Here is a 14,619-nt window from a genome sequence, read left to right on the forward strand (position 1 = left end):
TTGTCCTCTCTAAATCATCAGTGAAATTAATCTATAATTATAATTGTAATTAATAATTATAAGTAATCTATACTTTTTTCTTTCTTAAGTTTTGGTATTAAAATTATACTGGCTTCAAAACATGAATTTAAAAGATTTTTCTATGGCTTGGAGTAGCTAAACCTCCATTTCTAACCAGCTCCCAGGTGATGCTAATACTACCAGTCCGTGGACACACTTTGAGTAGCAAGGGTCTAAATTACTCAGCACTGGAATTATCAGACTTTAGAGGTAAATTAAAACTCAGCTGTGAGGCCATCTGGTCCTAGAGTCTTCTCATTGTTGACCTCCAAGCACCTTATCGTTGGTCCATTCATGTTTTCCCTCTCTTCTAGGCGGTCTGTTTTAATAGTTTGTATTTTGCCAGGAAATCATACATTTCCTGTAGGCTTTTGTGGTCATTGCTGTAGAGTTGCCTAGAGTGAGTCTCTCAAATTTTTAAATTTCTCAGGTACCTGTAGTTATGACTCTTTTCTCTTTCCTAACCTCTTCTATTTTTTTCCTCTCTTCAACCTTGCACATTGTTTGTCTGTTTTATATAAATATATAGTTTATCAATCTATTCAATAAAATTTCTGAGTTATTTCCAGTAGATTTTGACTAATTTATCCTTCTTACTATTTTTTTCTTTCTAATATTTTTATATAACATTAATTTCAACTTTTACCTTTATTGATTTCAATTTCCTGATTTCTTTTTCTAAATCTTTAAGATGAATATTGAGTTCCTTTATTTTTTTGGTTTTACTTTTAAATTGTGAAGGCATTTTAGAGCTCTAAATGTTCCTCTTAGTACTGTTTTCAGGGTCCTATAAATCTCAATAGAAGTAGATTCTTTTTCATTGGTTTCCAGAGAGTTATGAGTTCCCTTTTATTTCCACTTTGATCCAAGACTTAGCAGGGAGTTTTTCCCTTAATTTCTAATTATTTACAGTTTTTAGGTCGCCTTTTTCATGTATCTATAACTTTTCATTTTTATGAAAAAAATATTTTCTTTATTTGTAGGATGGAAGAAGTCCTTATATGTACTATATCAAGTTATTTTATTATGTTATTTGGCTCATCTGAATAATGTTTTGACTAGTAACATTGTATTATTTTGTTGGTCTGAATGATTTTTTTCCAGTTTTTTTTTTTTTTTTTTTCCACACATCATGTGGAACTTCCCCAACCAGGGATCGAACCCATACCCCCTACAGTGGAAGCACGGAGTCTTAACTACTGGACCACCAAGGAAGTCCTTTCCAGCTTTACGCAGATAAAATTGACAAACAGCACTGTATAAGTTTAAGGTATACAGCATAATGAATTTTTTTTAACTATTAATTCTGCCTAATTGTGAGAGGTATTTTGAAATCTCTCATTTTAATTGCATATTTATCAAGTTTTCCTTGCCTACATGTATTTAGCTTCTAAGTCCTTTGATGTCTACTGCTACATCTTCTTTACTGTTTGTCTTTTATCACTATATAATAATGTTCTTCATACTCTAAATGCTTTCAGCCTCTGCAGTTCCATCGCATCTGATATTAATGTTACCACTCCTGCTTTCATTTGTTTTTCACTTGTTTAATATTTCCCTACCTATCACTTTATTTTCACGTTTTTATTATCACCTTGTTTCAAGGATGAATCAATATGTCCAGTGAGCCACATCTTCACACTGATATATTTCTAGTACTTCAAACTTTAGCGTTCTAACACTGAGTTCATCATTTCCCCCCTAAAACTCTTGCCTCTTCTTTATTTTCTATCTCAGTTGTGATAGAAAGCTCTTGTTCTGCTGTTTGTTCTGAAGAGAGTATCCAGATATCCTTTTGCTGGACCATCCCTCCCTCGCTTCCAGCCCAGGAGCTCTGGATGGCGTTTCCACATACCTACTTCAGGATGGGCATGTTACTACAGCCTAGACAATTAAACATCACCTTCTCCTAGCCTGAGGCATCCAAACAGAACTAATGCACTACAACCGGAATCAAAAAGATGGTGGCTGTCTTTCAGAAGAGGCACTTGAGAGCACAGACTTGGAAACCAGACCACCTGGGCTCAGATCCTGGCTCTGTCTCTTATTTTAACTTTGAGCTAGTACTTAATCTGCCTCAGTTTTCTTACCTACCTCATTCTTGTGAAAATTACAAGTGTCGATATATGTAACAAGTTAGAGAAGTTGCCTATTATGTAAGAAAATGTGGGTGTTCTGTTAGAATGGGCATCATCAGAAAATCTATGAACAACAAATGCTGGAGAAAAGGGAACCCTCTTGCCCTTTTGGTGGGAATGTAAATTGATACAGCCACTATGGAGAACAGTATGGAGGTTCCTGAAAAAACTAAACATAGAATTACCATATGATCCAGCAATCCCACTACTGGGCATATACCCAGAGAAAACCATAATTCCAAAAGACACATGCACCCCAGTGTTCATTGCAGCACTATTTACAATAGCAGGTCACAGAAGCAACCTAAATGCCCATCGACAGACGAATGGATAAAGAAGTTGTGGTACATATATACAATGAAATATTACTCAGCCATAAAAAGGAATGAAATAGGATCTTTTGTAGAGACATGGATGGATCTAGAGACTGTAACACAGAGTGAAGTAAGTCGGAAAGAGAAAAACAAATATCATATATTAACGCATATTGGTGGAATCTAGAAAAATGGTACAGATGAACCGGTTTGCAGGGCAGAAATAGAGACAGAGATGCAGAGAACAAACGTATGGACACCAAGTGGGGAAAGCGGCAGGGGTGGTGGGGGTGGTAGTGTAATGAATTGGGAGATTGCGATTGACATGTATACACTGATGTGTATAAAATGGATGACTAATAAGAAAAAAGTGAGAGTAAAAAGTTTTGCTAAAAATTTAAAGAAAATGTGGGTGTTAACTATTGTTATTCTTTACCTATTTATTATACAGGATCTGGGATGACAAGCCTGGAGCTGTTGGCAGCCCCTGTACCACTATAGGGCACATGAAGTCTGAGAAGGAATGAAGTCGGCATGAAGCAGAGCAGAGCCAAGATCACTGGGCCCTGATCACAGGATTGGGCCTGGGTCCCAAAGCTGGTTGTACCCAGGATTTTTCAGACGTGAGGCAATAAATCCCTTTTTTTGCCTAATATTCTGTGACTGGAGTCAGAAAGGGTCTTAAATGATACAACAGTCAAGCAGTATGCCAAGCTAGAAACTTGAGACCCATTTCAATTTTTCCCTCTCACTGTCCACATTCCACATAGCAAGTCTGCAGATTCTATCCAACAGTTCCTCAACTTCTTTTCATTATGGTTCCTTTTTCTCACATCCTTAACTCAAGGGAGGAAAAAAAAAAAAAGCAGTATTTGCTGAGTACCTATCACGTACTTATAGACTGCTAGGACATGTTCACTTTTTTAAAAAATAAATTTATTATTTATGTATTATTATTTGTGGCTGCGCTGGGTCTTTGTTGCTGTGCACAGGCTTTCTCTAGTTGTGGCGAGCGGGGGCTACTCTTCGCTGTGGTGCACGGGCTTCTCATTGCGGTGGCTTCTCTTGTTGCATGGGCTCTAGGCACATGGGCTTCAGTAATTGTGGCTCACGGGCTCTAGAGCGCAGGCTTAGTAGTTGTGGTGCATGGGCTTAGTTGCTCTGCGACATGTGAGATCTTCCCGGACCAGGGCCCATACCCATGTCCCCTGCATCGGCAGGTGGATTCTTAACCACTGCGCCACCAGGGAGGCCCCATGTTCACTTTTTAATTCCGACAGTAACTCTATGAGGAATTCGAAGCACAGAGATGGTGACTAACTAGTCCAAGTTCACACAGTGAGCCAGTGGTGGTGATTCCCACTCCAGAGGCCACACTTGGCACCACTATGCCATACTGTCTTGATAAACATTTACTCAACGGCAAACCCCAGGAGCAACATCTACAGAACTCCACCCCAGGCAGTACCCACATGACACAGGCCAGTGGCTACTTAGTCCTTTTTGAAAGCGGCAATGACCCTCTCTAAAGCAGTCTAGTCAATATCAGGAGTCACACACACCCAACCTGATCACTTTTCTCAGGGAATTGGTCATCAACCACTAAATCTACCCATTCTGAGCCCCAAACCTTGTGGAGCCTGTTTGCAAAGAAAAGAGCAACACTAGCTAGGTTGTGGCCATGCCACATCTTTCAATCCTAAAAAGACAAACAAGGGCCTTCCCTGGCAGTCCAGTGGTTAAGACTTTGTCTTCCAATGCAGGGGGTGCAGGTTTGATCCCTGGTCAGGGAGATAAGATCCCACATGCCTCGTGGCCAAAAAACCAAAACATAAAACAGAAGCAATATTGTAACAGATTCAATAAAGACGTTGAAAAAAAAAAAAAGAGAAACAAATGGCAAACAAAAAAAGACAAACAAATGGTGATTTTCTCATCTGGAATTCACACACACACACACACACACACACACACACACACACACTCACACACACCAGTTCACCAGTCTCCTTAAAAATATAGTTCTTCATGGAGTCTTTCCTGAATAGTCATATAAAACTCTTTCTGCCACCATTCCTGGGTTCCTCACATAGTCAATTAGAATGCTTATTGCTTCTCCTACAGCTGTCTCCTTTCAGTTCCCCAACTCTGCTGAGCTCACACTGGAACTTTTGCCTGCCACTGGGACACTCCTTCCACCTGTCTCCGCAGAGCCAGCACCTGCTCCTCCTTGGATGTCTGCTTCAGGGAGGCCTCTCCTGCCCACCCTGCCTAAGGCAGGTCCTGCATTCCCACCACCGCCTTATTCAGAACCTCAGCCCCTTGACGACTCTCTTCCCAACCCTTAGAACAACATGCTACTGTTTTATTCACTTGTATGTTGATGTGGGGTTTGTTTGTGTTTCCATGTGTTTTCCTCATCTTTCTCCTTTATTAGAATGAAACCGAACAGGAATCTTGAGAGCAGGAAACCTGTTTGTTGCCGTTGTATCCCTAGTATCTCACATAGGCCTGATGTATAGCAAGTACTCTGTGTGTCTCTCTCTCTCTCTCTCTCTCTCTCTCTCTCTCTCTCTCTATATATATATATATATATATATATATATATATATATATATATATATGTTTGTTGAGTGAACGAATAAAAGAACCAGAGACTAGAACATAGCACCTGGGGGCTCTGATTTCACTCCAATCACAGATGGCCTGGTGGGCCCCTTTTCAAACACTTTATTGGTATAAATGGGCAGAATGAGTAAAGTCCCCAAACCCTGGATCCTTCTCCGTTTGATAGAATTCCACTGATCCCCAAATGATTCTTTTCCTATCCTTATGTAGCTTGCTTAGACCGTAACACTATAAAGACATTTTAATGTGATACCACCAGTCCCTGAATTTCTCCCATGCCTCTGTCTGGCTTGGCCTCAGCTTTAAAGTCATGTTAATGACAGAGGCCTCCACCTGTCTTTCAAAGGGCTCAGCGTCCAGCTGGGGAATGAGGCAGGTGAGATACCCTACTGTGTAGGAGAGGGGTACCCAGCAGGCTCTGGAAGAACCTAATAAACAGAGTCTTGTCCTGAGGAAGCGCAGGGGTGACAGGGGAGGGGAAACACGACTCTATTGCGTATCCTCCGTGTATCTGGGTTCTCCCATATTATCTCTTTTAATCCTCACCATGGTCCTGTGATGTGGATGTTTTCACCGCCATTTTATAGTTGAGAGTTGTAGCGGAAAAATGTGGGCTTTTATGTCAGATTAGCCTGGGTTCACATTTCCCCCTTCCCAAATTAGCTGCTGTAGGGCCCTGGGGCAAGCTACTTAACTTCTCTGGGCTCAGTTTCTTTATTTCTACTATGAGGCTAGTAACAACTACAGTTGCTATGAATATCTGATGATGAAGATACGTGACACATTCGTTGAAGTGATTTTGTGCTCAGTACATACTAGATACTCAATACATCATAACCTTTTTTATTAAGAGATTTGCCCAAGAGTCACATAATAAGTGGCCTGGAACTTGATGACCTCTTGCTTTGTAGGATCCTAAGGCTATTTTCTCTAAGACCGTTTGGTTTGTCTCATTTCCCAGGTCATGAGCTCTTCCAGGACAGGGATGGTATCACCTCTTTACCTTTTTTTTTGGTGTAGTGGCCTATATATGCAGTGGCTATAACTCACACTCCAGTCTCCTGCAGTAAGATAGCATGGATTATGCTGATAATTAGGTTTTCTACTCAGTGGTGTGTGTGAATATTAATAGACTAGGCAAATGGTCCTCTGAAATAAGTGAGCACCCAGGTCCCCCTGGCCCCCTTATCCTCCACCTCAAAGAACAACTCCCTCTGTACACACATCTAACCAACGAGAACATAAAACAGTTTCAGTGATGTGACTCATTCGTGTTTTATGCACAAACATCGTGAAAGAAATTAAAACTTATCAGAGTCACACCAGGAAGGATGAAGGAACTTAACCTCTGTTAAACTAACAAATTTTTAGTCAGCAACCTGGAAACAGTTGAGGTTTTTATATACAGTATTGTGTATCTATGTACCTATCTTCTGATTCATGAAGTGATTCATTCCCCCTCCCATCCCTATGCCCAATCACTAAGAACTGCCCATTCCTGTTAGGATTTTCTGTTCAAGCCATGCTTTTGCTTTCCATCCCTGCTCAGGCCCTCTGCATCGTTCTCTCTCTACAAAATTGTCCCTGCAGTGGTCTCCCTGACGACAGTCTTGCCTTCTAGAATCTAGGCTCCACACTGGCACCAGACAGGCGGCTCCAAAATGCCACTGACCATGTCCCACTCTGCCCCCCTAACCTTCAATATCTTCCCTTGTCTCCCCTTTGCCGTACAGCACTCTAGCTTAGAACACAAGTCTCAACAACCTGACAAGAAGGAACATCGAGGGGCTTCCCTGGTGACACAGTGGTTAAGAATCCACCTGCTAATGCAGGGGACACGGGTTAGAGCCCTGGTCCAGAAAGATCCCACATGCTGCGGAGCAACTAAGCCCGAGTGCCACAACTTCTGAGCCTGCACTCTAGAGCCCGCGAGCCACAACTACTGAGCCTGTGCTCTACAGCTTGTGAGCCATAACTACTGAAGCCCACGTGCCTAGAGCCCGTGCTCCGCAACAAGAGAAGCCACCGCAATGAGAAGCCCGCGCACCGCTCACTGCAACTAGAGAAAACACACGCAAAGCAACGAAGACCCAGTGCAACCAAAAATAAATAAATTCTTTTTTTAAAAATTAAGAAATGCTTTAAAAAAAAAAAAGGAAGGTCAATTATGTCTTTAGCACTTTTTGAGTCTTAAGACCAGCCGCCCAATGCTTACTTTTAAACGTGTTTCAAGACCCTTAAGTGCCTTAGGAAGTAGATGAATTATAGAAATCCTAAATAAATAAACAAGCCTTGGACCCTCATAAAATGTGTTGTTGCCCAATCATAAATAAATCTTGCTCTCTAAGGGGGCAGTGTTGTCAGGAAAATGTCACATAAAATAAACGGAATAAGGTAAAAATGGAGTGTCCACTTTCTAAAAGGGAGAAACAGTGACCCACACCAGGCAGTAAAGGCAGCCAGGTCATGGTTTCTTTCCTCCAATCCCACCTCCTAACTTTCCACACCCAAACCCCACCCTTGCTGATTACAGCCCTAGCTGCAACAACAAAACCATGTGCCCAGAGGCTTCTCCTGGATGGTCTGAGCTGCTGTCCTCTGCAGTTACCTTGCATATGGTAAGTATTTTTGCAATAATTTCAGTGCTGCAAACCTCTCTTTCATCCTCTTTCAAAAGAAAAGAAATTATTCTAAAAGTAACGAATTCCGGAGCCAGTAAAACGTTACCATGTAACTAACAGAAGGCAGAATTGAATAATAGGTATTAATCATTTGCTTCGGTGAATTTTTGTTAAAACCCATGTCTGCAACATGTAATTGTCTTTTAAATTAAATTTGACAGTGGTGATTCGTAAGAGCCTGTGTATATCATGACAGTTTCTTAAAAATGAAGGTACATTTTTTTTTTTTTTTTTTTTTTTGCGGTACGCGGGCCTCTCACTGTTGTGGCCTCTCCCGTTGCGGAGCACAGGCTCCGGACGCTCAGGCTCAGCGGCCATGGCTCACGGGCGCAGCCGCTCCGCGGCATGTGGGATCTTCCCAGACCGGGGCATGAACCCGTGTCCCCTGCATCGGCAGGCAGACTCTCAACCACTGCGCCACCAGGGAAGCCCTAAGGTACATTTTTTAAGAGAAAAAAAATGTTCTTAGACATTGAAAGAAGAGATTATCGTATCATCATTAAGACTGGTGTCTTAATATTCTGTTTAAGCAGAATATTCTAAAATTCCTTCTAGAAACTTGTTTGGTTTGTAGCTGGTTTCAAGATTTGCTGTTGGAATTACTTTTGCTAGTGTGGGGCAGGGGGACACGACGTCTGCTTCAGTCATTTTGAGGTTTATTATTATTTTATTGTCCAAAGTTAATTCTAAATGTCTCTGTTTTTATATAACAAAAACAATTTTTTGAGATCATCACAATCTGGCCACTTGTTGCCTGTCCTGATCTGTATTGTTGTTATTATGGGCACTATTACCAAGGCAGATCTCAGTATTTTCACTGTTGAGGGAATGATTATTAGCTTTTCTCACTTGTATGATTTAAAGAAAGGAGAAAAAGAAGGTTTTTTTCTCCCTCTTACTTCCAGGTCCCTAAGACAAACACATTTCTTAAAGATGGTGGATAAAAGGCATGTGCAGTTTGGGAGGTGTTATTTCTGACATCTAGATAGATGTACAGTCTAGAGATTGTCTTTGTGGTACCCAGGCCTCTCACTGTTGTGGCCTCTCCCATTGCGGAGCACAGACTCCAGACGCACAGGCTCAGCGGCCATGGCTCACGGGCCCAGCTGTTCCACGGCATGTGGGATCTTCCCGGACCGGGGCAGAAACCCGTGTCCCCTGCATCAGCAGGTGGTCTCTCAACCACTGCACCACCAAGGAAGCCCCAGTCTAGAGATTTTGAAACTGTGTGTATGGGACATAACGGTTTATGTGTTCATACATTTGTTCATTCATTTATTTTTTTTTAAACACTCATCATTGAACCTTTACTCTGCTCCAGGCACTGTGTTAGGATAAAAAGATGAGTGGCTAGGATCTGTTGTGCTCAGACTCCAATAGAGGTGTGGGACCTGAAAATAACTGACCTTAAAATATAACCAGGACCAGACAGGCATCTTGAGAGGCCTTAGACACACTGAAAATGTGTGGTGTGCTACCCATCCACACCCCTCCATATGTAAAGAAGTCTGATGTAATTGTGATTATTTCCCTCACAGTTTTCACTGTTTTATTTCATTTTATTGCCCCAACTTTATTGGTGCCTGAAGGATGTGCTTAGTTTACCTCTTGCAAAGCAATCAACCCTAAGAACAACCCCAATGCACTTGAATGCATTAGCAAAATGCAGAGGAATCCAGGAGGACTGAGCAAGCACCATTGGTTAGCTATCAGTTTTATTGAGAAATTAGCACTTAATACTACTTTCAAACTCATTTGGGTTTTATGAGGATGGGCGGGGGAGGGGGGATGAAAATGGAGATAAATGTGTGTGCTTTTAATGGCTGCCCCTGTTAGCACATAGATCATGCTCCGGAAAAATACATCTGGAGGCTTTTGGGGGAAAAACATATTTTATAATTAAGTGTTTGTATAGGCTGCTGCTTTTTTCCTGAATTAAATTTGTCAGCATTTAAGCGTTTCATGGCCACCAGGTAATTGTATTTTTACTGAAGTTTTGAGATCCATTTATACTGACTAGAGCACTCATAAATGATTTTGTTATCTTCTTAGAAAGTATTGGATGGGACTAGCTCAAGTTACGGATTACAGACACCACCCAAATTCATCATTCTGTAACTTCTGACCTTTGATTTTATGGCAAATGGCCAACACTATCTTAACCCTCTTTACTTCCATCACCAGTACAAGTTGTTGGCATTGGGTGGGATGGGGGGCTCTTCCCCCCCATCCCTCGCAAATAGTACAAAATCTAAAATTATTTTAACAAAGTTGACTGTTTACCAAAAAAGTTTTCCAAAAAAATCAACTAAGTCCCTTCAAGATGTTTGTGCTGAAGTGGATGCAGCTATTAGCTGTTTTCTACCAGGTAAGTGATCTTCAACCCACATGATTCAAAGGACAGATGATTCCAATTCAAAACTGAGTTGCAGCAAGATTTAAAATACAGTCCTGTACATCATAGGTCTTCTAGGTTTTGGTTTTGGTTTTGGTTTTTGGTGTTTTTTGTTTTTTTTTTTTTACGGTACGCGGGCCTCTCACTGTTGTGGCCTCTCCCGTTGCGGAGCACAGGCTCCGGACGCGCAGACTCAGCGGCCATGGCTCACAGGCCCAGCCGCAACGCGGCACGTGGGATCTTCCCGGACCGGGGCATGAGCCCGTGTCCCCTGCATCGGCAGGCGGACTCTCAACCACTGTGCCACCAGGGAAGCCCTCTTCTAGTTATTTTAGCCAAGATATTAAATCTGAGACAGTTGCAGGATTGCTATACTGCTATGACCAGATACTAGATATGCCAGGCATGGGTAGAGCCAAGCCCTCTGCAAGTCCAGGAGCTGGTGATACCCTCTTCTCTTTTGGGGATTCCCCCCTGCTGAGCTCCTATTGAAGACAAAGGGTTCTAAGAAAGATGTGAAGAGAGAAACAGAGTAAAGGCAAGATATGAGTCTGGGGAGATAAATAATTGCCTAAGTGAGGAATATGATTTTAGTTGAGAGTTTTCATAGCTGCATATGAATTGAGACTTCAGAGGTAACTCCAAGATTCATTCACTCAACCAATAATATTTCAACCTTTAATTCTGCAAACAGAAATAAACTGTGGGATGAGCTGGAAGAACTCAAATTAAACTCTTTCTTGGAAAGACTCTTTCTGCTCCTTTATACTAACTCAAGAGTCATGGTAGAGGTGTTAACTAATTAGATAATAATTTTGAGCTAGAGCACAATGATTGGATCCCACTTCTAAAAGAGATAAATGCTTGCTCCCCAGTTATAACAGAAAGGGAAGCAGCCTTCTCTTCGCTGTAGGATAAATGATTTTATTGCCACATTTGGGTAGGTTCATTAAAAGGTGTTCCTGCACACAAAAAAATTTTTGTTAGATTAAATGGAAGGATATAATCACAGATGTCAATAGTGGTTAACTTTGTATGCTATATTTAATAGAAATTTTTTCTTTTGACACTTTTGTGATTTTTAGACATGTCTTCATTGATCATATTAGTTGAGCTAAGTTTTTAAAATTATACACATTTGGGGTGAAAATTAAGTGGGAGGGGAAATTTGAAATTAGAGGGGAAATGTGTGTTTTATTTTTGTGTAAAAGACTTAAGCTCCATGGGCTTCCCTGGTGGCACAGTGGTTAGGAGGTCCACCTGCCAATGTAGGGGACATGGATCCGAGCCCTGGTCTGGGAAGATCCCACATGCCGCGGTGTGACTGAGCCCCTACGCCACATCTCCCAAAGCCTGCGTGCCTAGAGCCCGAGCTCCGCAACATGAGAAGCCACCACAATGAGAAGCCCACGCACCACAACAGAGTAGACCCTGCTCGCCGCAACTACAGCAAGCCCACACACAGCAACAAAGACCCAATGCAGCCAAAAATAAATAATAAATAAATAAATAAATTTATTAAAAAGAAGAAAAAAGTCTTAAGGTCCACCACTTCAGTACTCAAATCATCATTTTGGATAGACTTCCTTTAATAATTATAATAATTTAATTCTCAACCCTCCCTGCACCTTGGTATCACCTGGGGAAGCATTAAAAATATCAGTTCCAAGGCCAAAACAATGGGCCAGAATCAGAATGGAGCCAAGTGGTTGGTATTTTCAACAGGTCAACTCATTACATAATCTAAGTTTCCATATTATAATTTTTCTGTCTTCATAGCATTGACCAGGAAGTTACATTACTTAGAATTAGACTCCACGGGCATTTTACTGCTTTCTTTTATTGTCAGAATGGTTGGGTTTTGATAACATCTGATATGAAAGTTTTCCAGCTCTAGGGTGTAGAACTTGGGACTTTGATCAGTCATACAGTCAGATGTGATTCACTGGTGTGTGCACAAGATGTACTGCTTAACAAAACACTATCAGCTTGTTTTAAATGGATATTTAAATACCGGGGTTAGCCTGTGTCAGCCAAGTCTCCTTTCTGAGCTTCCCCACTGGTCACTTGCTAAAGCAGTTTTAGAATGGGTTTCTGAGAAAAACACAGACTTTTCTGCAGCCACGCCTTTATTGTGCTGTAACCCTATATTAGGGTATAGGTTTGGGAAAGTCATTGTTCTATTTATTTTAGAGTTACTGGTAAAGGCTTTAGCCACTGCATGTCACAAATAATCTCCTTTTTGAGGAGCTTGATGAGAAATTTCTCTAGGTCTCAATCTGTTTTCATTTTATGGACATGATCAATCTCCTAAATGTTTATGTTCCCTCTTTGCTTTGCCTGGTAGTGATCTCAGAGGGTCAGCAGTCAGCGCTCCTGAAGAGAGATCTTAGTTCCCTGCCCAGGAATTGAACCTGGGTAGCCTGGACGGAAACCAGGAATCCTAACTGCTAGACCACCAGGGTCTAGAAGCTAGAAGCAAGGTGGCCCTAGCTCTTTCCCCTGTTTGAAGGCAAGAATGTTTCAAGGAGGCAAAAACTGTAAAAAACAGGTACGAAGTTTATTATTAGAGACACAGCATAACATGTGGCAGAGCACACAGAGAAACAGTTTACTTATGTAAGTCAGAAGCAAGGCAGAAATACATACCCAGAGAGAAAGGGTATGGGCATCCTCTCTAAAGAGGAGGAGGCAGTAAGTCAGAAGCTACAGAAATACACACCCAGAGAGGAGTGCAGGCGTCCTGAATGAGAAAAGCAGTAAAGAGGTGATTTAAATCCCTTCTATAGGACAGTCCTTCCTGGTCTTTGTTTACATTTGGCCAATTATCTTGCTTCTTCCTTCACACCTGACTGGTCCTAGGATGCTCCCCAACATGCGCGTGCAAATTTTCATTAGGATGGATCCCACTGCAGAGGCCCGTGGGTGCATGTCCACACTTTTTATCGGGTGGTGCCACCCACCTTTTTGACCCCCAAGGAGCCTTCCTGCGCATGTGCAGAAAGGGAAGTTTTCCTGACCTCAGGAGTGGTCATCTTATCTCTTTGCTTCTCAGCAGAGCTCAGCTTCTGCCACTAGCTTTGTCCTTCGAGTGTCTGGGGGAGAAAAAAGCTTCAATTTCACTCCACGTGACAGACACCAGCCGTCCAGCCCAGGGGCCCATCTGTCTCCTACCTCAGTAGGAATCTCAGAGTCTAATTTGCAGCCCACGTTGAACACTGTACAGGAACCTCAGAGCAAAAAGCACCAAATTTACTCCAGGTCTTATTTTCCCTGATTTCTTCATTTTTGTATCTTGTTATGTATGTAAGCTTGTAAACTGCTCAAATCTTTTTAAAAAACAGGACAAGAGTATGAATCAGAATTTCTCAGCCTTGATACGTTGGGGCCAAATAGTTCCTTGTTGGTGGGAATGGGGGGCATGGGGGAGGAGGAGGGAGGGGAGGCATCCTTGGCCTCTACCTACTGGATGCCAATAGCAGTTGTCCCCCCACCTCAAGCTGTGACAACCAAAATGTCACCAGACATTACCAAATGTCCCCTGTGGGCAAAATCACCCCCGATTGAAACTCACTGGTTTGAATGAATAAATAATCTGATATTGAACATGTAGGGGAGGAAAAGTTTTCATTGACCCTCTTAGGATCTCTGGCTGGGTCTGAAAGTTAAACTAAGACAGTTTGACAGGAGAAACGCCTACAAATTTTATTAAATTTTTACATATATACATGGGGACTTTCATAAGAGAATTAAAGACCCAAAGAAGTGACCGGAGGGGAAACTTTCATACTTTTAGACAAGGAAACAGTAAACTTGTGAAGAATTGACAAGACAAAGGGGTTTGCTCTAGGGGTACTAAATGGTGAAAAAGTAACAAGCTTTGTTTACTCTTTTTTTTTTTTTTAAGATTTATTCTTTCGTTCTTTATTTATTTTTGGCTGCATCGGGTCTTAGTTTCAGCAAGCGGGAACTTCGTTGAGGCACACGGGATCTTTCGTTATGGTGTGTGGACTTCTCTCTAGTTGTGGCATGCAGGTTCCAGGGTGTGTGGGCTCAGTAGTTGTGGCGCGCAGGCTTAGCTGCCCCATGGCATGTGGGATCCTATTTTCCTAACCAGGGATGGAACCTGCGTCCCCTGCATTGTAAGGCAGATTCTTTACCACTGGACCACCAGGGAAGTCCCAAGGTTTGTTTATTCTTGGCCCTAAATTCCATCTCTGGTGTTAATGGTGTCTGCCTTCCTTCCGGTACAGGGAGGGTACCTTTCACATGGTCAGGGAAAGACTGGGAAAACAGGGTCGGTCAAGTTGTGAAGAGCTTCTGAGGGCAGGCTTACAGGGTTCGGGTGTGCAAATGCAGTCTTTCCCTAGAACCGTGTGTGCCCGGCACCGCTTAACAAATTA

Source organism: Lipotes vexillifer, unplaced genomic scaffold (assembly GCF_000442215.2).
Source record: "Lipotes vexillifer unplaced genomic scaffold, Lipotes_vexillifer_v1.1 scaffold272, whole genome shotgun sequence".
Lineage (NCBI taxonomy): Eukaryota > Metazoa > Chordata > Mammalia > Artiodactyla > Lipotidae > Lipotes > Lipotes vexillifer.